This window comes from Pelodiscus sinensis, chromosome 13, assembly GCF_049634645.1.
Source record: "Pelodiscus sinensis isolate JC-2024 chromosome 13, ASM4963464v1, whole genome shotgun sequence".
Classification (NCBI taxonomy): Eukaryota; Metazoa; Chordata; order Testudines; family Trionychidae; genus Pelodiscus; species Pelodiscus sinensis.
Window position 1 is genome coordinate 38,090,701 of NC_134723.1, and position 24,098 is coordinate 38,114,798.

The following is a 24,098-nucleotide window of genomic DNA, read 5'->3' on the forward strand; positions in this document are numbered from 1 at the left end:
GTGGGGTGGGGGAATGTGTAATTTAGCCTTTCCCACTTTAAATGAATCTTTCAATGCTTGTATTGCAGTAATTAATACTAAATGTCTACACCATGTTTCACACCATATTCTGTGAAAGCTTTTTTTTTTTTTAAGGAAAGATCTGCCAGCAGTTACTGAGTGTGATACAGGACAGAAGTAAAACTAACATACTTCCTCCATTTTTTTTCTGTGAGATTCTATACTCTCTGGTAAGTTGAATATCTTGATATTTATCTTCAAAACTTAATCTTTCAGGGTACCTCTAGACTACAGGCTTTTGTCAACAGAGGCTATGTTGACAGATACTGTCAACAAAGCTTCTGTCATCAAACAGTATCTAGAATCATAGAATCATAGGACTGGAAGGGACCTCAAGAGGTCATCGAGTCCAGCCCCCCGCCCTCAAGGCAGGACCAAGCTCCATCTACACCATCCCTGAGATGTCTATCTAACCTGTTCTTAAATATCTCCAGAGAGGGAGATTCCACCACCTCCCTTGGCAATTTATTCCAATATTTGACCACCCTGACAGTTAGGAATTTTTTCCTAATGTCCAATCTAAACCTCCCCTGCTGCACTTTAAGCCCATTACTCCTTGTCCTGTCCTCAGAAACCAAGAGGAACAAATTTTCTCCTTCCTCCTTGTGACACCCTTTTAGATATTTGAAAACCGCTATCATGTCCCCCCTTAATCTTCTTTTTTCCAAACTAAACAAGCCCAGTTCATGAAACCTGGCTTCATAGGTCATGTTCTCTAGACCTTTAATCATTCTTGTCGCTCTTCTCTGTACCCTTACCAATTTCTCTTGAAATGTGGCGCCCAGAACTGGACACAGTACTCCAGCTGAGGCCTAACTAGTGCAGAGTAGAGCGGCAGAATGACTTCACAAGTTTTGCTTACAACACACCTGTTGATACAACCTAGAATCATATTTGCTTTTTTTGCAACAGCATCTAGACTACATCCAGTTCTGTTGACAAAGCAAGCCGCTTTGTCAACAGGAGAGTATAGATGCAAAAGACAGTGTAGATGCAATAACGCCTTCTGTCAACAGAACTCTGTTGACAAAAGGCGTTATTCCTCATAGAATGAGGTTTATAGCCATTAACAAAACTGCTGAGTTCTGTCAATGTTATGTCGACAGAACTCAGCGGTAGTGTAGACGCAGGTATAGTTTTGTCAACAAAAGTCCACTTTTTGTTGACAAAACCCTGTAGTCTAGACACACCCTCAGTTCTCAGCCATGGATCTCAAAATGCTTTACAAAAGAAGACTATATCCTTCTTCCCTTTTACAGATGAGGACTCTAAGGCTCAGTCTACACTACAGTTCTTTGTAGGAAAAAGCTACGCAAATTGCGCTCTGCAATTTGCATAGATTTTTCCGATCACTTTTCCAGAAGAGGCTTTTCCGCCATTGGGCCAGTCTAGATAGAGCCACATGGCGGAAACGCCTCCTCTTTCGGCAGAGCTCTTATCCCTCATGGGATGAGGTATGCAGGGCTTCCCAAAACAGTGTGTTTACTCTTCTGCAAAAAAAGAGGAAGAGCCAAATGTGTTCCTTGGATGTGGCAGTTCTCTGGGATACCATAGGTATCCCGGAAAACTCCTGGGCTGTGTCTACATTGGCACCCTTTTCCGGAAAAGGGATGCTAATGAGACACTTCGGAATTGCAAATGCCGCGGGGGATTTAAATATCCCCCGCGGCATTTGCATGAACATGGCTGCCGCTTCTTTCCGACTCGGGGTTTTGCCGGAGAAAAGCACCAGTCTAGACGGGATCTTGAGGAAAATAAACCCTTTTCCAGAAGATCCCTTATTCCTACTTTCAAGGGATTCCTACTTTCAAGTAGGAATAAGGGATCTTCCGGAAAAGGGTTTATTTTCCACAAGATCCCGTCTAGACTGGCGCTTTTCTCTGACAAAACCCCGAGCCGGAAAAAAGCGGCAGCCATGTTCATGCGAATGCCGCGGGGGATATTTAACTCCCCCGTGGCATTTGCAATTCCGAAGTGTCTCATTAGCATCCCTTTTCCAGAAAAGGGTGCCAATGTAGACACAGCCCTGCAGTGTAGACATAGCCTAAGGGGCAGAAACTTGCTCCTGGCCCCACACAGCAGGCCAGGAACAGAAATTAGGAATTGAACCCTGATCTTCTAGCCCCTGTCCTGTGCTCTCTCCACTAGGTCACACTACACTGGAAGGTTTAAACTTGAAAGGTAATTTATGTATACATCTGCTTCTCTGGTCCCGGCCTTCCTGGTATTGTTGCTGGACCAGAAAGCCCCATTGGCAGAGGTTGCTGGTAGCTGGGAGCAGAGCCAGTGGGGCAGAGAAACTGATGAGGCCAGGAGGTTGGAGTTCATGGGGCCATGAGGCCAGGAGACATGGGAGCTTCTGGGGCTGCAGAGCCTATGGAGCAGTCACAGCTGGGGGGCAGGGGCAGCAGTGCCTGGTGGTTGGGGAGAAGAGCCCAGTGAGGAAGCTGATGCTCCCCCCTCCCAGACCTCCTCTGGTCTGGCAAATTCCCTTGTTGGGGACCTGTCAGGTCCCAAGGAAACTGCACCAGGGAGGTCCAGCCTATATTGCAAATGTAGCTAGCATTTACTGATGTAGTCATAGCATGTAGATTTGGCTATGTATTATATATATTAAATCCAACTAGAAGTTGCTTTCATTATGGAGAGAACTAAAACGTACCAGGGAGAGCCAGGGAAGATCTGACCCAGAGAAAAAGAGAGAAATTTAGGAAGCACAAACTGCGATAGTTGTAAAATGTCCGTGGCAAAACATGACACAAGCTATTTAGTCATATTAGAGAAATGAACACAGAACTGTCTGTTGTTTATGGGTAAAAATATAGCAAGTTGCATTCTTGTCAGAAAGGAAATCAGATTTCATACATGTTGATGAGCATTTGTGGTTCAGACTCAGATATGTGCAAACACTGCACCCCACATACTCTACCTACTAAATGTAAAACATGTGCTGAGGGCTACTTTCACAAACAACTCCCATGCTCCAAAGCAATGCATAAAGACAAAGGAAAATTATTTCTGTTTAATCACATGACCTAGCAACCAGTTTTTATGTTAAGACAGCAAAGTTATTTTGGAATAACAGTCGTTATTCCGAAATAACTGTGCAAGCGTCTACACAGCAATAGTGTAAACTAAAGAGAGGCTTATTATGACTCCTGTAAACCTCATTCTACGAAGAGTAATGTCTATTCCGAAATTGTTATTTTGGAGTAGGGGCTGCGTAGATGCTCCACTTCTGCTATTTCAAAATAGCCCCTCACCAAGGCCATTCTAACTTATTCCTCCCCAGTGCCTCCTGGGGCTCTAAGTCAAAATAGCACGTCTACATTAGGGAAGCCTGCCTTGGACTAATTTTGAGGCTTCCCGGCAGTGTAGATGTGCTATTTTGAAATAGCTTATTCCAAAATAAATGTGCAGTGTAGACATAGCCCAAGAGAACAAGCCAGGTCTTAAATTTCATAATAAGGATCCATATTTGTGCATTTATTCACACTACTCTAGTTCCATTGTCTTTAATGGGATCAATTGCTTGAATAAGACAAGCAGGGTTTGGGCCACTCTCTTCTTAAAACAACCAATTGAAATATCTGATTCTCTCCTTCTTCAGCTCTAAGAGAAGTAAATGGTTGACTGCTCTGTGGTTTCAGGTAGAAGTGGTGCAAAATGTTGATAAATTATCCAGTAGTCAAAGGAATTCAATTCAAAATGTAACGACACACCCTCCCCTCACTTTGTAAGTCAGTGTTAATTATATTATATTTCACTAAAGCATTGAGCCTAGTTATCAGATAAGTTCACAATATGAAAATAAAATAGTTTAACGGCAGCTCTTGTGTAGTCCTTCCAGATGTCTCCTGGAGTTGAATATATAAGCAGCAATTTAATAGACCTTGTGAAGTCTGTTGGCAAAAAAGTCCTGAAATGAATGCGTTGTTCCATTATATGTGCTCTATGTTAAATAAGCACAATCATAGTAAAAATAAGTACTATTTTGTCAGTTAAATATGATGAATTATTATTGCACCTTCAGTACCAGCTGAGATTGGGCAGCATGACAGCAGTGAACCAGGACCACAAATCATAGTTCCTGACTCTCAGTCCTTGTGCCTTGTCAACAACATCACAAAAGAAGCTCTATTTCTTAAATAGCCCTGGGCATGTTTTATAATAGTATACCATGCAATATTACAAACCAGCCCTGACACCTACCATGTAACTCATGACTTTACTGATGATTAGTTATAAACCCTTGTGTGCCATTACAAGACATTACACACTATGGTATTTATATGTCCCTCAGCTATGCAGGGCTTGACAATCCATTAATGTATTTACCCTCCAACTAGGAACCATTATTGTCCTTATTTTATCTCATTTGTCCAGACTTGCACAGATGGAGCCAAGAACAGAATTTGAGTCTTACCAGTCTGGAATATCTTTCCTCTCCTCCCCAATACCCAAGATAAAGAATAGTCTTTGTTAAACATGCAGAATGTAACACATCTGGGCTCATGGAATCCAGGGGAGAGTTTCAGATTCAAGGTCCTTGGATCCAATGATGAAGCTCATCAGAAACTGAGGGAGAAAAACACCATTAAATTAGGTAAAATTCAGAAATGTATCTGCATTTTGTTTTTCAGACTGAAATGCTTCCTTTAATAATGTTCCTTATCATCATAATATCAGAACACTGAGGAATTGCGCAATTAATATGGGAGGGTTAAAATTTAAATTATAAAAGGCCGGGGCCTTGACATGTCCTCAAATTATTTTTTTAAAAATCTCAATTTAAGTCCTGTATGTAGTCTATGTCTACATTCTTACAAAGGAATCAAGTTAGTTCTTAATGTAAAGCTCTGTCAGGATGTGTAGCTTCTGGATTAATGGATTCCTGTTGGGCGGGAGGAGAGGTAAACCCCTCTCCTCTCACCAGCGAATCTCCAGGTCTTCAGACTTTCCTAAGTCTTAAAAAGAGCTGCGTATTTCTTCACACAAGGCACAGTCAACTTGTGGAACTCCTTGCCAGAGGATGTTGTAAAGTTGAAAACTGTCACAGGGTTAAAAAAAACTAGAAAACTAGAAAAGCTAGAGAAATTCATGGAGGATCATTCCATCAAAGGTCATTGGCTAGGGTGGTAGCTCTAGCCTCTGTTTTTCAGAAGCTGGGAATGGGTGACAGGGGGTGGATCACTTGATGATTGCCTCTGCTGTTCATTCCCTTTGGGGCATTTGGCTTTGGCCATGGTTGACAGAATACTGGGATAGATAGACCTCTGATCTGACCCAGTATGGCCATTCTTATGCTCTTACATTCAAGGCACATGTGATTAACACAACAAACTATTGCATAGACATAGAGAATCTCTAGTAAAGAAGAGCGGATGGAAGATGATAAAATATTGGTAAGATATGATGAAAAACAACCAAAGCAAAAGAGTCACATTCAATCACATCAAACAATGGCAGACCACAGCATGTTGCTGGACCAAAGAACCCCAGTGGCAGATGTTGCCAGAGGATGGGAGCAGAGCCAGCCATCAAGGTCAGTGGGGCAGTGAAGCCGGAGGGACTGCTGGGTTAGCAGGGATGGTGGGACAGCAGAGCCCACAGCCAACAGGGCAGTGAAATTGAAGGGACCACCAGAGCCCACAGGGCTGCTAAGATGGAAGAGCTGCCAAAGCCAGCGGGGCCGCCAGAGCCTGCAGGGCTGTGGAGTCAGTGGGGTGGGAGCTGCAGAGTCCAGTGGCTGGAGAGAAAAGCCCAGTGGGGAGGTAGCGACTACCCCTCCCCCAACCTTCCCCATTTTAGCAAACTCTATTGACTATTCCCAAACTTGAGCCAAATCTATGGAACTTGTCCCAAATTGAGAATATAAGAAAATAAGCACACAATAATGGCCATACTGAGTCGGACCAATGGTCCATCTAGATCAGTATCCTGTATTTCTGCAGTGGCCAATGCCAAATGCTGCAGAGGGAAGAACAGAATCATCAAGTGATCCATCCCCCGTCATCCACTCTTAGCCTCTAACAAACATAGGCTAAAGGCACCATTCCTACCCATCCTGGCTCATAGCCATCGCTGGACCTATCCTCCATGAATTTATCTAGCTCTTTTTTGCACCGTGTTATAGCCTTTGACTTCATAACATCCTCTGGCAAGGAATTCCACAGGTTGACTGTGTGCTGTGTGAAAAAATACTTCCTTTTCTGTTTTAAATCTGCTACCTGTTAATTTCATTTGGTAACCCCTAGTTCTTGTGTTATGGAAGCAAGTAAATAATTTGACTTATCTACTTTTACCATATCAGTCATCATCTTACAGAGCTCTATCCTATCCCTCCTTAGTCTCCTCTTTTCTAAGAAGAAAAGTCACAGTTTTATTAATCTCTCCTCATATGGCAGTCGTCCCAAACCCTCAATCATTTTTGTTACCCTTTTCTGAACTTTTCCCAAAGCCATTATATCTTTGTTAGATCAGGCTACACCTGCAGGCAGCATGCAAGATGTGGGCATTCTATGGATATAGAGTGAGGCAATAAGATATTCTCTTTATTATTCTTTATCCCTTTTTAAATTATTCCTAGCATCGTGTTTGCTTTTTTGATTGCTGCTTTACGTTGAGTGGATGTTTTCAGGGAACTATCCACAATGACTCCAAAAGCTCTCTCTTCAGTGGTAATAGCTAATTTAATACCCATCATTGTATTCATATAGTTGGGATTATGTTTTCAAATATGCATTACTTCACATTTATGAACATTAAAATTAATCTGCCACTTTGTTGCCTAGTCACCTAGTTTTACGAGATCCTTTTGAAGCTCTTCAGAGTCTGCTCTGTACTTAATTATCTCGAGCAGTTTAGTATTATCCACCAATTTTGCTACCTCACTGTTCACCCCATTCTCTAGTATCATTTATGAAGATGTTGAAGGGGTCCTTTCCTTATATTACATAAAGGAGCTCAAATGTGAAATTGCAGATCTACTAACTGTGGTTTGTATCCTATCCTTTAAATGAGCTTTTCTAAGATCAGTGATTCAAAAGGGTTGGGAATGTGGAGAGTGGCAGTGACCGGGAACCATGCACCCTTTAGAATCCCTGAGCCTGGGGACAATTTTCCCCTTTGTCTCCCCCATTGGTGGGCCTGCCCCTGTGAAGTACTCACATCCATGTTTTGGTAAAGCTAGAACTAAGAATCAACTAGTCTAGATGATTTGCTGAAAGTAAGGGTACGTCTAGACTACAGGCTTTTGTCGACAGATACTGTCAACAAAGCTTCTGTCAACAAAGGGCGTCTAGACTACATCCAGTTCTGTTGACAAAGCAAGCTGCTTTGTTGACATGACAGTGTAAACGCAAAGGACAGAGTAGATGCAATAACGCCTTCTGTCGACAGAACTCTGTCGACAAAGGCATTATTCCTCATAGAATGAGGTTTACAGCTGTAGACAAAACTGCTGAGTTCTGTCGATGTTATGTCAACAGAACTCAGCAGCAGTGTAGACGCAGGTATAGTTTTTGTCAACAAAAGTGGACTTTTGTCGACAAAACCCTGTAATCTAGACACACCCAAAAGGAAAGCTGAGAACCCAGGAGTCGTAAAACTGAATACAATGGTTTAGCCACCGCACCATGCTTTTATAGCCCATGGTATGCTGGACAGAGTTCAGCAAGAGGCTAGCATTGGTCTTTGCCTCATGTGCCCTGAAATGCTCAGGGCTGCAGTTATGCACACAGGCCATGTCAAGACTGCAGACTTCTTTCGGAAGAAGAAGAGATCTTCCAAAAAAACTTCTTCTGAAAGGGAGTGTCCACGCTGCAAAAGCTTTTTTGAAAGAGTGTCCACATTGAATGGATACTATCTTGCATTAAACTGAGATTGCTATGGATGGTAGCCAGCAGGGCACCAGTGCTTTGTCCTCTTTCCTCTTCTTTTGAAAGAACTCCCTTTCCCCTGTCCACACATGCCTTTTTTCAAAAGAGCTCTTTTGGAAAAAGGCTTCTTCCTCATAGAAAGAGGATTACTAATGCCAGAAAAAACCCTCTGTCCTTTCAATTTACTTTCGGCAAAATGTGATTGCAGTGTGGACATAACTCAGATTTTGTCCGAAAAATGGCTGTTTTTCCAACAAAGCTCTGTAGTGTAGATGAATCAGGGATGGCTGGTGGCACTGCTAAGGTTGACAAGTTCTAAATTTTTCTTGGTTTATGAACACTTTTGGTATGGAACCATCTGTATGTTCTGTGTGTACAGCTGTTCACTATGGAGTCCTAGTGCATGACTTGGTCCCTTAAATATAACCATAATGCTAACAATAAACTTCATACTTTTTCTAGACCATTCTGTGCCCCCTCTCCCTTCTAGCAGGAAGGCCATTGTAAATGTCTGGCTCTAGAAAATAAACAAGATGCCTAGAGTTTGGGCAGTGAGCTAAATGAAACAAGGTGGAAAAGGATAAGGAAAAGAAAAGATGAGAGCAGGAAGATGCATTTTGGTCTGTACAGGAAGTAAAGAGCTGAGAATTATTGGACATGACTCAGAGGGGTTTTTTTAGTTTTGTTTTTAAATTGATTCTTTTTTTAAAATTAAAAGTCTGCCCAGAGCCCAGCAGCTTTCCTGTTCAGTTCAATTCTCTTTTCAAAGTCTAAATGTGGGAATAATGCATTTGTAAATAAATGAAGAGCAGGATAATTTAATAATCCGGCCTCTGCTGCTCACTTGGTTTCTCTGATAAAAGGAAAACCACTTTTCAGGGCTAAGTGCACTAAATTCTCTGCACTGTGATAGTGGGATCTTAATATACCTTAGGATCTGCCGTGAATGAGATCAAATTCCTGCTTTATGTACTATATTTGAGTCGGCCTTAAGTAGGAAGCCACATATGGCACCTGGAGCATAATGACATACTTGCCCTTACTTTCCATCAGCCAGAAAGCTCCCAAAGCATGTTACAAATCCATGGCCCTCATTAGCTCCCACTGAAGTCAATGGAAATATTCTCCCCATTTTCTTCTCTGCAGAGATGCTAACCTAGGTCAGAAATTTCTTCCTTGATCCAACTCGACCAATCATAGCAAAGCACTATTTCAATGCTCAGAATTGTGCATGACCATGCCATTACAACCTCTGTGTCTATTTAAAGTGGGTAGCCATTCTCTGTACATCTACCCTCACTCTGTGGGCCTGCTCTTTAGCAGCAATTAATATTGCCATCTGTGGCTTAGTGAAGGAGAAAGGATCCCTTACAGTGCATACAATGCCCTTTAATGGTCTCTCCCTGCTTTTTTGGCCTCTCTCATCTCCTTCCCTTTCATTTTACTGTTTTTATTTTTGCAATCTGTGACCCTAAATAATGGCAAACATAAGTGGGGAATAAGCCATTCAGGTCTGCTTTGGCATGTCCCCAGTGAACACACAGGAAGAGGGAAGGCAGGAATACAATATAAATTTATTTTCCAGATTTTTCTAGGATGGTCGTGTGTGAAAGAACAATTTTATGTTCCAGTATTTTAACTGCCTGACAACCTTCTTTTCCCCCACACCTTACATTTCCTGCTGTTACAGTTAACAAACTGTGACTGACCACAATCATCTTATTGTTACATTATGCTAGACTGTGTCTGTATGGATCCCCTATTGTCTCTCCTCTTATTCTCTTTGGCTACGTCTACACTGTCAGTTTTGCTGACAGTGAGTATGCAAATGAGTAATGGATTATCATATAACCGAGCCTCATTTGCATAATTTACGCACACTGGTTTTGTGCAAAGGGTTTTTGCGGAAAAAAAAGTAGTGTGGACATGGGTTTTTTGCGCAAAAATCTTGTTTTCCACAAGATCCTTATGTCTTTCCCAGAGAGGCATAAGAATCTTGTGGAAAACAGGCTTTTTTGCACAAAAACCCCACATCCACACTACCTTTTTTCCACAAAACTGGTGTGCATAAATTATGCAAATGAGGTGCAGCAATATGCTAATCTACGCCTCATTTACATACTCATTACCAGCAAAATTGGCAGTGTAGATGAAGCCAAAGAGTAAGCACTTTTTCAGGGCATTTTTGTTATATGTCTGTACAGCACCTTGCTCAGTGACACTCAATGCTATTGGCACTCCCCAAATAATATTTAATACCTATTGTATCCAATTTAGTGTCCATCCTGTCACGCTACAGTTTACCTTTTCCCCGCATTACACAGAAGCTTCAAGGCAGATGAATGCTTCTGTAGTTTTATTTTAGCATTTATTCAAACATTAAACATATAGAATCACCTGGATAACACTATAATTAGTTATGTCATAAGTAAAACAGAAAAAAAATAGCATTTCAACTCAACCTTTGTTTCTCAAGCTATATTATCTGCTAACAAAAAACCAAAGCAATTTCCTGTAGTTAAGTGAACAGAGTTATCCTAATGCCAGAAATAGACATAGCTGGGCTGTAACACCTCCAGGTTCACTGATACAGAGTAGTCCAGTGTGTAGTGGACTAGACTGAGAGAGTGGGGGCTATTCCTGGTTCTGTCACTGATTTGTTAAGTATCCTTGGTCAAGTCACTTTGTTTCACTTTATCTTGGTTTTTTTCTGTGATATGTGGAAAATTATTCTTGGTTCCTTCAAAAAGTGCTTTAAAAGTAAGAATGAAAATAGATATCTAAGGGATAAATCAGTACTGTATCCAGAAGCAGTTCCAATGACATCATTTATCCTATTGTAATGTCCTTTTGTTTTATTTTCATTGTAGACTTATGGGCTATTCTGCATTTAAGATTTACATATCTAATTATTAAAGGGAGTTTCAACTCAGCAATTTCAAAAATGTTTAGCTGATGTGACAGTTTCTTTATCCTGTTGCTTCAAAGCCTAGAAAACAGATTTGCAGAAACAATAATTGGTATCACAAACCCTGTATTTTATACTTTGTAAAGTCAGAAATACCATGGTAAGCCAAGGCTAATGGGTTATCCACAACAAACTGCACATCCATATTGGCTTACCAAGCGTAAAGCAGTTCACCATTATGATAATTTGTTTGTCTGTGACTATGAGAGATGTCTCTCACACACATACTTCATGGATTTTCCTTTTAAAATGATTTTAAAATCATAGCAAAGGAAATAAGTCACTATGTCTGCCTACTGCACATATTTTGTTTGGGTAGCCAAATAGATATGAAATATCAATGTTGCCTTGATTTAGTGGTAGGAGTGATATAACACATTGTCACACAGGATCCAGTTTCCTGTGACCATGTCTTCAATTTTAGCAATAACTCCAATTCCCTGCGTTAGTATTTGCCACTCCTCTTAGCTGTACTTTATCTTAGCTGCTCAGTGTAACAAACTGTATGGCCAGACTACTATTAATCAAGTTCTTTAGCACCAAGCAAACACAAACATGACATCTATTTCCACCTACAGATAGGTGGAGGTACAAAAATTGCTCCTTCAAAAGGGAGACTGAATCAGGCTGCTTATCAAAATCAGCCTCTGATAAGTTGGAATTTACAGACTGGGCTGGTAACATAGCAAGGAATCAGGGGGAAAGAAGGCAGGGCATGGGAAGTGGGAATAAGAGTACAAGAAGACTGGGAGTGTGGGGAGATCAAGACTGGCTGGGCAAGAGGACTAGGATGAGAAGTCTGAGGAATTCAAGTGCCAAAAAGGAGGAGAGAGAAAAATTGTTCTCCTTGACCTCTGAGGATAGGTCAAGAAGCAATAGACTTAATTGCTGCAAGGGAGGTTTAGTTGCACATTCGGAAAAACTTTCTGTCAGGGTAGTTAGACTCTGAAATAAATTGCCTAAGGTGGTTGTGAAATCTCCATCACTGGAGATATGTAAGAGCAGGTTAGACAAACCTACCTGTAAGAACAGGTTAGAGTTTGGTATTGGCTGATAATAGCCCTGGGATGAGAGGATAGGAGGAGAGAATTGGGGAAGAGATAGAACTTGGGATAGGGATATCCTGAAGGAGATTGTGCAGAAAGTGGCAAATTGGAGGGGACAGGAATTGGAGTCATTCAGAGTACGTCTACACTACCAGGTTATTTCAAAATAATGACTCCCAAAATAACTATTTTGAAATAAAGTTGTTCCTCTTCATAAGCAGGAATTATTATTTCAAAGTAACAAACCCATTATTTTTTAAAAAACAGGCTTGGCGCTGTGGCCGCTTGCCTTGTTATTTCAAAATAAGGGGAGTTATTTCAAAATAACTCCTCAGTGTAGTCATGACCTCAGAGTGCAGGATGGACCTGTTCAAAGGATAAGTGTTGTATATCCTCTGACATACAATCCTTATCCCCTCAACAAATTCACCCGATAGTAAAGAAATCTATTTTATGTAATAATTGCTTTCTGTAGGAAATACTTTAAAAAAACCAAATAGTTTAGTAGCATCTTAAAGATTAACAAAACATGTAAATGGTATCATGAGCTTTTGTGGGCACAACCTACTTTTTCAGATGACTGGAGCATTGGAAGTCCAGATCCAAGAATAAATAAGGGAAGGAGGGAGGAAAATAAATGGACGGGAAGAAGGAAAAAGAGACGGTGAGTATTTGTTGTAGAAATTGGAAAATGTCTAGAGAATGAGGCAAAGAAGAGAGAGGCCAGTTTTGTGGTGAAGGCAGTTGAATGTTGCCCTGGAGAACTGGATTCTATCCCTGAATTTATTACAGAGTTCCTCTGTGATGCTGGGCAAAGTATTTAAACCAGGTTTTTTACAGGCAGTCACTATGCCTGTTAGAGCAAAACAGTTCATCTCCCATTTCAATGGAAATTTGCTGGCATTCTATATATATATATCAAGCAGCTCATTGTTAATTCTCAAATTCCGGTTAAACTTGAATCAAGGCAAATTTTGTGAGCATTTGAGATGAATATTCTGGATGAATATTTCATAGCTCTAACTGACATATCAGATGGTAAGAAAGCAGTCAGCTGGAGGTAAGCCATGAATCTAAAGGAGAGCCATACCCTTGTTGTCTGAGATGCTGCCTGCATTTTTGTTGTGAATGACTTCTTTGCATTCAGATTCAGGTCCAGGACACTCTACTTTTGATTGGAATAATAGAACCCTATGTGCCCACAGCACCAAGTGAACCATTTAAATGAGCCAAAGTAAGGACTTATTCTAATTCCTACTGGAGTAACTGTGAAACTTCCTACTGGATTCAATGAAAATTGGATCAAGCTGTATGCCACAGGCTACTGTATGGCTGTATCCGGTGCATGTTTACCTTTGTTTTACACAATACACACCTTCTCCAGTCACGTTGAGTCATGTAAAAATGTGACTAAACCCAGTATTGGGGCTAGACCACGATTTGTTCCCTAATATAACGCCTACTGATATCAATGGGGGTTTTTTCGTTGACTTCAGTGGACTTTGGAACATGGCCCTTACTCTGTTCTTCTGCATAAAGATTTTAAAAGGGTCACAACAGTTTGGGTTACAATAGTCCGGTGATGATTCTGTATGTTCAATACATAAATATATTTTTTCTTGTCAACCAACTCAATCATTCTAGGGATGGACCTTTTTCTCAGGGATTCTTCAATCTTTCTTTACTCCTCCTGGTACTATTAGGATTTTTAAAAGTGGGAGGTTTGAAACATAGGCTATCCCTTGGAATCAAAATATTATCAAATATTCAGTTATTTGGCCTGTGTGTTGCCACATCAAAATGAGCAAGGTATTTGATATTGAGTCAAAAGAAATAACACTGACTGCTTTGGGTGGGAAAAATACATCATCAACTCATCATCTTTAGCCACACTGATGCGAGGAGACAAAAAATAACCACAAAATAAAAGAAACACAGATAAGAGGGAAGATGTAAGGAGGGAAAGAAAGTTGTTCCTCGATTGTATTGTGGGATTTTTCTCCAGTACAGATCCTTCTCAAGCCAGCTGGCATTTGATATATTCAGCACTATAGATTATATGACTGCTATTTAGATAAATCCAGGCAAAACTGGCATAAAGGTTATGATTTGATATTGAGAGGTAGACAGCTTATGTATGGTACAAAGCTCAGCAGTTCTTCCACAGAGATATATTTTTCCATGAATTCTGCTCCGTAGACACACTGTTTGGCTATTTTCGTGTTCTTTCCCTTTGATTTTGAGAAATGAACATATGCTTCATTTGGTGCACCGGCCCTTTGTCCTCAGGAATCCCTTAATGTTTGTGCATGATCAAAGTCCTTTTTACCTGTTTTCCTCTCTCATAGTATCTATTTCTTAACTTCTCCATTTTCGATTTGTCTTCTCTTTATTTTCAGATTTTGTATTTAATTTTTCTCTGAAGGCTACATGAGTCTGTTTCAAGGTTCAATGAAGTGAGTAGGAGTCTTTTCTTATGTCATCACACTTATTATTGTTAGGCTATTGTCTCACGCAGCAGTCTCACACTGCTACTGTGTGCATGCCACCCAACCATCATCACCTCTGAAAGGAAAGAAGCTTCATTGGTTCAACCGCAGATGCGAGACATGTAGGGGGGAGTGGAATACCAGATGTCACGTCTTGTTCAGAAATTCTTTCAGCAAAGCAGGGCATGAATCCGTTTTGGAAGATACTGATCTTTGGGGCTTTTCCATTTCACATGCCTAATTCTGAAATCTCAGGGCAAGCAAATCTCCCATTGTCAGCCAATGTGTCTTACTTAGCTTTTGTAAGGACAGTGGGAATGATCCCTAATTTACAAATATTTGAAAAGTTGAAATCTGGTGACACTGCTCTTTTTCCTTCAGATTTTAACTTCATGGTTCCCATTCCCATTCTGAAGAGACAAGTATGTGGGGATTTTTTTTTTAAGAAGTGCTGCACTGTAGGGAGTATTACTTTGCAAGGAAATATGTCAGCTCGCCATCATAAACTAAGTTTTCCCACTACAAAGCATCCATTCATTAATTGACTCTATGAGGTCTAATCTAACATCCATTAAAAAAAAATTGGAACCTTTCTATTGATTTTATTGAGAGTTGGCTCAGGCCCCGTCAGTATTTTTTATCTAATTTTGTATGTATTACAGCATATTGGGGGTAATTCTGTTTGTTCTATAGCAAAATAGCTTAACTGCCAATTTTTCTAATGATATTTGGTGCACATATTATTTATGCCAAGAATTTCTCTATCCTTATATTTAAAACCAATACTTCTGTTCTCTTTTCGATAAGTTGGAGGTACTGTATAGACCTCAAATTATTTAATATTTTTAAAAATAAAGGTGGCATTGGGAAAAGCAAAGGTGCTTGATAATCATATTTGATTTTACACATGAAGTCATTTGGGTAAAGCACTACCCTTCCTTGGCAGAAAATCTTGTAACATCTGAATCTTGATGGCTTGCTCATCACAGATCTATTTTGAAAGCATGGAAAAAGTGCTGTGAAGATGTGTTATGCCCACAGAGTACTTATATATCACACACATCTGCTCTAGGAATTATTTTGGGGAAGTTCTCTGGCCTGTGCTATGCCACAGGTCAGACTCAATGATCAGCATGGTCCCTTTTAATCTTAAAATTGATTAATCAAGTTCTAGAAGTCATTCCTTCCTATTATTTCTTATCACTTAAAAATAATTGTGAATATCATCATTTGCTTAGCTATTTTTTTTTCCTCAGATAATCTTGCTAAGAGACTAATCTTGATTTATTTAAATGTAGGCATTGTTGCAGTAAGAAAACAAGAACAGTGGTGTTTAACAGAAAAATGTGTGGGCACAAAATTAGGCACAGCTTGTGCTGACTGATAGTTTTGTTTTTTTCTTTTCCCTCAATGTATAGGATGTCTTCCCCAGCATCTTAATATCACATGATTTCCCTCATAATTCATTAACATGTCAAATTCATCTACATGCTCAACATTAATTGATGGCTAAATTAAATTAAATTGATAATTTATTAATATTTCCAATGCACGTTGAGATCCTCTGAGCAGAGGAAGCATTGAAGTATAACATATTAGTATGATATAATATTTAAGGAAGTAACAAATTTGATGGGGTGAATCAGTTCTACCCAGTTGGGCAGTTAGCGGAGAAGTTTTCATTTCAAGATAGATGCCACAGTACCAGACATGCTAGTCTTCATGGAATTGCCTCTCATGTTCAATGAATAGTCAACTCTCTTTGTTTATAACACCTTTCATTGTATATGCTGTTGAGCAGTCAAATAAATCTTTCAGGCAATATTTTCTGAAGGTTAATTATACAAGCTGAAAATTGTGATCAGAGAGAGGGTGGAGAGGAAAGAATTCAATTCACCTTGCTATAGATTATAGAATTTGCTAACGTTTTACGAGTCATTGGAAGTGTCACAAATGCAGACAATGCATGCATTTGTTTGAATTTGTCCAGCTTGCACTTCCAGCCATTAGATCACATTATAGCTTTCTTTGCTCAACTGAAGAGCTTGTTGTTATATATTTATTTCCCATGTAGGCAGCCCATGTAGGTATTTTGGTTGTGATCAAGTCATCCGTTTATTCACTCTTTGCTAACTCAATGAGTTCCTTGAGTTAATCACTGTAAGTCAAATTCACATGGGTAAGGTAATTGGGTGAATGAAATTGGGACGGTTTTTTCCTGGCTGATGGAGCATCAGTTTGGACATTGAAGGAAAGATTATTTGGGTGAAATACAGATCCCATCAAAGTCAGGGGCAACGCTCCCACTGACTTCAGGTAGGCCAAGATTTTACCCTTTGTACCTAAGATCTTTATTCATTGTTCAAGAAGATGTTATCTTTGTGGTTAATGATATCTGGGTCTATCTGCTAAGTTCCAGTTACATAGTTTGACTGGACCAAAACTGGATCCAGCCTTTTAGAAATGAGGGTAAATTTTGCATTCATGGATGCTTGTGCTACGCTGGTGAATTTATTGGATTTGGTTCTTTCTCTGTCCCTCTTTTTCTCCTGATACTTTGCCCCCTTTTTTTCTCCTTCATATGCATACCAACACTTGCCTCCAAAAATATCCATTGTCCTTTAAAAGGATCATGAACCGTATATTGCAGGGGTTCCCAAACTTTTTGACATGAGGACCAGTAAATCCATTCACGAACTTATGGAGGACCGGTAATGTTCATTTTCATATTTGCATATGCATTAATCAAATGATGAATATTCAAATAAGTTGTTTCTGGTCCTCCCAAAACCCCCAGTGCCAGCTTTAGCAAAGCTTTTGATATGGTTACCCACAATATTCTTGCCAGCAAGTTAAGGAATATGGATTGGATAAATGGGCTGTAAGACAGACAGAAAGCTGGTTAGACCAGGGTTTCCCAAAATTTTTACTTTAGTTGGAACCCTTTTTTTTTTTCCAATACTGCTTTTTGCAGCCCCAAAATATAAACACATAAAAAACAAACCAAGAAAATATCAGACATATAACAGGTCTGGTATTTTCTCATTAGGTAAGTTGTATTATTATTAGATGTATCAGTTTGTAGTTAAGAACTGCCTGGCTGGTAAATGTGCTCTGGCTGCATGAGTGTGTCTACCAGCCAGACAGTTCGCAACTACTCGAGGGGGATGTATGTGGGGGGGACAATAGAATCCCTGGGCCGGGCTAACTCATGCTTTGTGGGGGACGGGAGGGGGGAGGGAGGAACAGGGGCAGCATTCTAAGATCTACATATGGCCGGGTCAGTCCCACTCCCCACAGGCCAATTCATTCCTCCCCCTACCCCCCCCTCTGCACCTCTGGCCAGCCCCACTTCCCCCAACCCCCTCCCGGGCAGCCAGTTCTCCCCCGCTTCTCCTCCCCGCTGCCTGCATCCAGCCCTCCTTCTGGCGGCCGCTTCTTCGCCCCCCCGCATCTTCCCCGGCCAGCTCCCTGCCCCAATCTCGCACCCCCCGGCAGCCCTGCTTCCACCAGCCCCCCAATCTCCCCAGTCTGCCCCGATTCCCCCACCCAGTGCTGCTTCTGGTGGCCAGTTCTCCCCTCCTCCTCACCCCAGAATCCTCTGGCACCTGCACCTTCCCTTAGCCATGCACCCTCCTGGTGCCTCCCCCTTCCCTTACTGCCTCTGCCTCCTTTGCCCTCTCTTTCCCTGATATCCACCCCCTCAGCACTCTCTGCCCCATCCCCACCTGTCTCATGCCCATCCCTTCTTTCAAGCCTTCTCCCAGCACCTGCTCCTCCATCCCCCAATGCCCTTCCCCTCTCCTCTCCTCTCCCAGCATCACCCTGTCCCCCTCCCACTGACACCTCCCCTCCTGCCCCTTACCTCATTGTCTGCACTTGGCCCCCTGGCATTTGCCTCTCTCTCCTGAACCTGTCCCTTGGTGCCTCCCCCTCCGCACAAGCCCGCCGCTGCCGCTGCCGCATCCTCACCTCCACCCAAGCCTGTTCCCTACCTTCTGCCTTCCACATTGCGGGGCCGGAGGCCGCCGGAGCCAGCACAGTCCTGCCACGTGCCTCCGAAGACTTTTAAAATCCCGGGCTGTGACATCACATCACGCCTGGGTATCCTCCCCGCCCACGTGCAATGCCGCACATGGGCAGCAACAGGCGGTGAGGAGGAGCCACGCATGGCAGGGATGCACATATCGGTGGAGCAGGGCCCCTGGCTCTGTAACTCGCCGGCACTTCCAGGTTCAGGGGCGCAGGGCCCAAATCGGCCTAAGGCCGGTGCTCCGGCAGCCACCAGCCATGCTGAGGCCCAGTATTTTTTTCCCACAGCCCAGTACCGGGCCGCAGCCCATAGTTTGGGAAATGCTGGTCTATTGGGTTATGCAGAAGAAACATCTTTCTTACCTCTTGCTCTTGTAAACTGAATATATGAAATAATAAGGTCCCTCAACACAAAAATACTATAAATTATTCCAGAATAGTTTCTCTCATGTTGAGCTAAAACTATTTAAACAGAAGATAAATTACATGCCGTATCTATCAAATAATATGTCTTTCTCCTACGTGATGCAATTCAACATTTCTCTTGCATTGTGGGGTTTTTGTAATGCTTAAATATAAGTGATAAACTACTCCCAAATACACCCATGCACGCACGCATGCACACACCCCTTGTGAGCTTATCATATAAATAGAAGATTCAACTATAACATTATGCACCCTGGATGATAATAGTAATGCTGAAAATTAGGAGTTATTTAAAAGGAACGTGCGTGATGATGAAATGGCTCAGAAGAGTATCTTAAATCTATAATGGTCATTCACGTAAATAACACTTCACCCTTCCCGTCTGCCATTCTCTGTGAAGATTTGTGGTACCCTTTGATCAAATGACTTGTCCTTGAAGTACAGTTAGCATTCTAGTGTGAAATATCAACTGTTCTGCTATGACAGAATGAGTTCAGTCAGCATGCATCAAAAGCACCGCATGACACTTATCGTAGGAGCCGAGAATAAAATGCAATTTCAGCCAGGTGGAGCAACCAGCACTATCTGCTTTATTAAAATGTAAAAGTGAATGTATATTGATGACAATAGTATTTGCCCATGTGGTTAACTGATAATCTTGCCGAAGTGGTCTGCCTTCTTTATAGGAAGTTTCTTCATCATCTCTGTTTTCTGATTTTCATAAGAATGTTGTACAAATAACACTAATTTCCGACTTTCACTCCACTTGTATCACACTCCCAAGGTTTGCAATTTGATACAGCTAGGCCTCTGTCACAATTCTGCTTGAGATCTCCCTGGTGGGCCCTCACCAGAGAGCTGGGGTCCAAATGCTGACACCTAAGTGCCTTTTCTTTGCTGGGATTGCGCAGAATTTAGTCACTGTTCCTGTCTGTAGGACTCTCCTCCAAAAAGAATAATAAAAAAGGACTCCCTATGTCTTTTCTCCTCTCAAATAGAACCTGAGAGATTCTCTGTTTTATAACCTCAAACCTTCCTTGTCAAGTGACAGCCTCAGCAGATGCTCACAAGAATCTTCTGAGGTGACGTCATTGCCAGGTGACCTTTCCCCGCTAAACCCTTTCCCCCAGGTAAGGCCAACCTTTTGCCTCAAGGTATTTCCTTCTGAATGAAGGACAATAAAGATTTAATTTGTCTCTGTTCTACTTTAAAAACAACTTTTTTAAAAAAAGAGTAGTCCTGTGGCACCTTGGAAACTAACAAAAATATATGTGTAGCGTTATGAGCTTTCGTAGGCAAAACCCACTTCTTCAGATGAGATGATCTTGAGTGGGGAAAGAAAGGAGAGGGCTCAGAGTAAGGAAAGGAGGAAAAAATTACCTGTAAGTTGTAGTCCTGGTTCTAATGAGGCTCATTTCTTGGAATTTCAGTCCAATATATAGGTAAGAGGACAAGAGAGAAGGTAAAAAATAATACCCTCACATTCAAAATAGAGTTGTAGCTTGATAAGGCTATAGAGGGTTCATAATGTCAAACAAGCATGCAAGTTCTCAAAGTGTACATAGACGGTTTCCCCAAAATATCAAAACCTGTACCATAAAGCACATAGGATGAATAATATTGACAGTGTGTAATCTGAGACTGAACGTTAAATAGATCTGGGTAATTCCCAATAATAATCTAAAAAAGAAAATGAAAACAACATATGACCATGGTAGGTTGGGAGAGAGATTAGTTATCTTGATTGTCATTTGTCAGTCTTTAGGGTCATTAGTATCCTGAACTCCAACGCTACTCAGGACCTGCAAGGATTGCATCCCCAAAACACTTAATCACCCTCTGATATAAATTGGTATTGTTCCATTGACTTCAAGATGAATGAAAGTAATCTCAGCACATACAAAGTATATAACTCCCTCTCCTAAAGGATCTGCTCTTAGAGCTACCACAGTTTGCACCAGCTGAGAGTCTGGACCTCAAGGAAGCCCAAACAAATATGGTAGGATGAGGAAAGTTTGTAATATGAAATATTTGTAGGTGAGATCTCTGCATAGGGTAGAGATAGAGGGAAACAGAGGGCTAGAAGGGAATGCTGTATTTATTTAGTAGAGGCCTTGTACATCCTTTGTGTATCAAGATGATTTTCATTCAGATCCTTCCAGTTGTCATTAAAAATGGAAACCTCTTGACAAAAGCACATGACTGGCTTCGTCTGAATGCATACTATATGTCCAGTCACAACAGCTCCCACATGAGCTATGGAGCTCAGGAATAATCAGACTAAATGAAAAACTATCAAGGATTATGACTTTATTTTAATTCCACTGCCATTCATTTGAATACAAAACAAAAAAAATTGCCATTGCTGTTATGGCACTGAAATCCTTTTCCAATTAGACACAATGAAATTTTATTCTTGTATGGGCTCCAATATTAGTTTTCACTAAATAAACAAAAACTAAGTAAATATTTCATGATTTGGCGCATACAAAATAAATAGAAATATAATACCCATCACCTCATAAGTCCATAGAAATATAAGTTTCTTCACAATTTATACATAAAAAACTTGAGAACTTAAGTTGCAAGTAATAGAGAAGGTTATAAAAACAGAAAGTTAAATTCTCTGACTGTGCAAATGGATGAAACACTATTCAAGTAAATGGAAGTACTCCTATTTACCAAAATTTGGCTCTTGGGTTGGAGAGACATAGGTCCTGATAAATATTGCTTTCCTCCAGTTCCATGTTGGCATTCCTCCTGTGAAATTAATAATGGCATAAAGCCAGGCTCATAAAAAAATACATAAATTAGTACTAAAATAGCCACTAAAGGACATGCATAAACACTGTCATTGCTAAAAACCAAAGGACAAATTTTGCATTGATTCACAGCTTGAGTTTTTTATTTTATTTAAAATACATTTTGGAACGTGGTACATTATCATGGGTTAGGTTCTAGTGGCTAGAGTCTCAAGCTTAACAGAGTGAAAGTACTGGTGCTAGTGCCCTTCGCAGCCCAGCATTGGTAACACCCTTTCCCCTGGGAGTGGCTGCTCCACACAGTGTGGGGCTGAAGCTGTGGGGGGCGGAGGGGTTTCCAACTCTCCCAGACTAGACAGACCAGACATCATTCTCTGTAGGGACAGCTGCTCCAGTCTGGTTCGTGAGAGTTGGCAACCTAGAAGAGGGATGGGAGGGAGGTGTGGGTTGGTGAGTGAAGGCTGGGGGCTGAGCCCTAGGTGGGGAAGCCATGGCTTGGGGTGGGGAGTGGCCAGACGGGTGATGAGCATGGGGGAGTGGCTGAAGGATTGGGCTGGGGGCAGCTGGACCAACACTGAGCTGAGGCAGGCAGATGCGGGATGGGGATATGGGTGGCCAGAGCCTATATGCATCATGCAGTTGTATAGGGCACCATGAAATTTAGGGCAATTTGGTGCCCCAGATTTCATGATGCCCTACATGGGTGCATGTTTTGCCTATCGGTATGTATGGCCCTAAGTAACAGTCAAACAAAGACACTGTAGGAACACAAAGTCCAAAGGTAGTAACTATATATACATTCAGCAATACACGTTTTAATCTATTTTATGTTTTATTAAAGTTACAATTAAAGTGATGATTACCCACACATATAGAAATTCTATACAGTCCTATGCATGAGTTACAAATACAATTACACTATCATCAAGGATGAGAGTATAAGAGGCTGATGGGTCTCTCATGGCTTGATCATCAATAGACAAATGATTCCAGATGGAGTCTCCCAGAGGGACCTCCGTTTTCCCTTTCATGGCATCCCCTTTTTATATTGTAATTCTGTCTACATCTACATCCTGTGCATATCCATAAGAGTGTCCAGACTCTTTTCTCTTATTGGTCTGTATCTCCTGGAAAGAGAGCTCAAATTCCTATAGTCTGGGTAAGTTCCCTTTATTTTAATTAGCATCAATACACAACCTGTATTCCATGATTAAGACGATGTCTGAGACAGATGGAATTGTATGGTATTTTTATTATCCAATATTAATCTTTTGAGAAATGTTGTCAAATATCACTTTGTGTCTCCTTTCCTATATTTTTCCTATACTTAGAGGATTGGGTAATTTTCTGATCACTTATATCATAATTTCTTGTCTCCAAGGTGTAACATAGCCAAGCGAAAGTCTTGCAACTTCTTGTGTTTCAGCTTGTAATACTCATGTCTAGTATATAGTTCAATATCTAGAGGAATAATCCTACAGATTAACTGTAATTCACATACAATGAATATATCTATATCTATCAGTGCATCTGTCTGTCTGGGTGTCTTTGAGTCTGTTTGTTCAAGAACTCCTCCTAAACCATAAGAGCGAGGACCACCAAATTTGGTATACAGCTTCCTCTTACCCTAATTTAAACCAAGGTCAGGGGCTAGTTATGCCTAGAAAACTGGAAGTGCCAGGAATCGGACTGTTTTCCATAACATGGAAAGGGAGGGGGAATGCAAAAGAGAGTGGCACAGAGAAGAGTGATGCAATACTGAGAGTAGCCACTGGGGTCAGCTGCAGCATCAAGAGAGTGGGCAGAAGGGCTAGGGATCTGTCATCTTGCCTGCCAGAACACCAGTAAGGATCCCCCCTGCCCCAAACCTGGAGTCTGCTCTCACCTCCCAGACAGCTTGGAGGCTAGTGGGTGGTGTCTCTGGAGGATAGCAGCCCCCAGAACCTCACCCCCTTCAAAATCCTGCAGCCTACGGGAGGTGCGGAGGGGGAGCTAATAGGGGGGAGGCAACTGGAGGAGGGGGAAGCCCCCAGCTCTTGGCTGCTCCCCAGGAAGCCTGCAGGCTGCTGGAGGGAAGCAGCTGGATGTGGGGCAGCCCCCGAACCCCCTGGGTTAGTTTAGACAAGCCTCAGTAAGTTATTCCCCATTACCCCAGAACTCCAAGTTCCTCCTAGCAGTGGACAGAAAACTTTTGGTGCTTGAATCATAATTTAAATATGAAACTTAATTTTTTCCGTGATCATGACATTCTCCATAAAGAGATGAAATTAGGTAACAATTTCTTATTAGAATAACCATCTGTGATAGGAAGATATAATTTGGGTAAGGCCAATTTTTTTCCCAACGTGATCATGGATCTTTAAATCCCTGCTACAAATTTTACTGCCCTTAGGAAAAAATGGCTCAATTTAGCTTCTGTTTAGTCAGATTGCAAG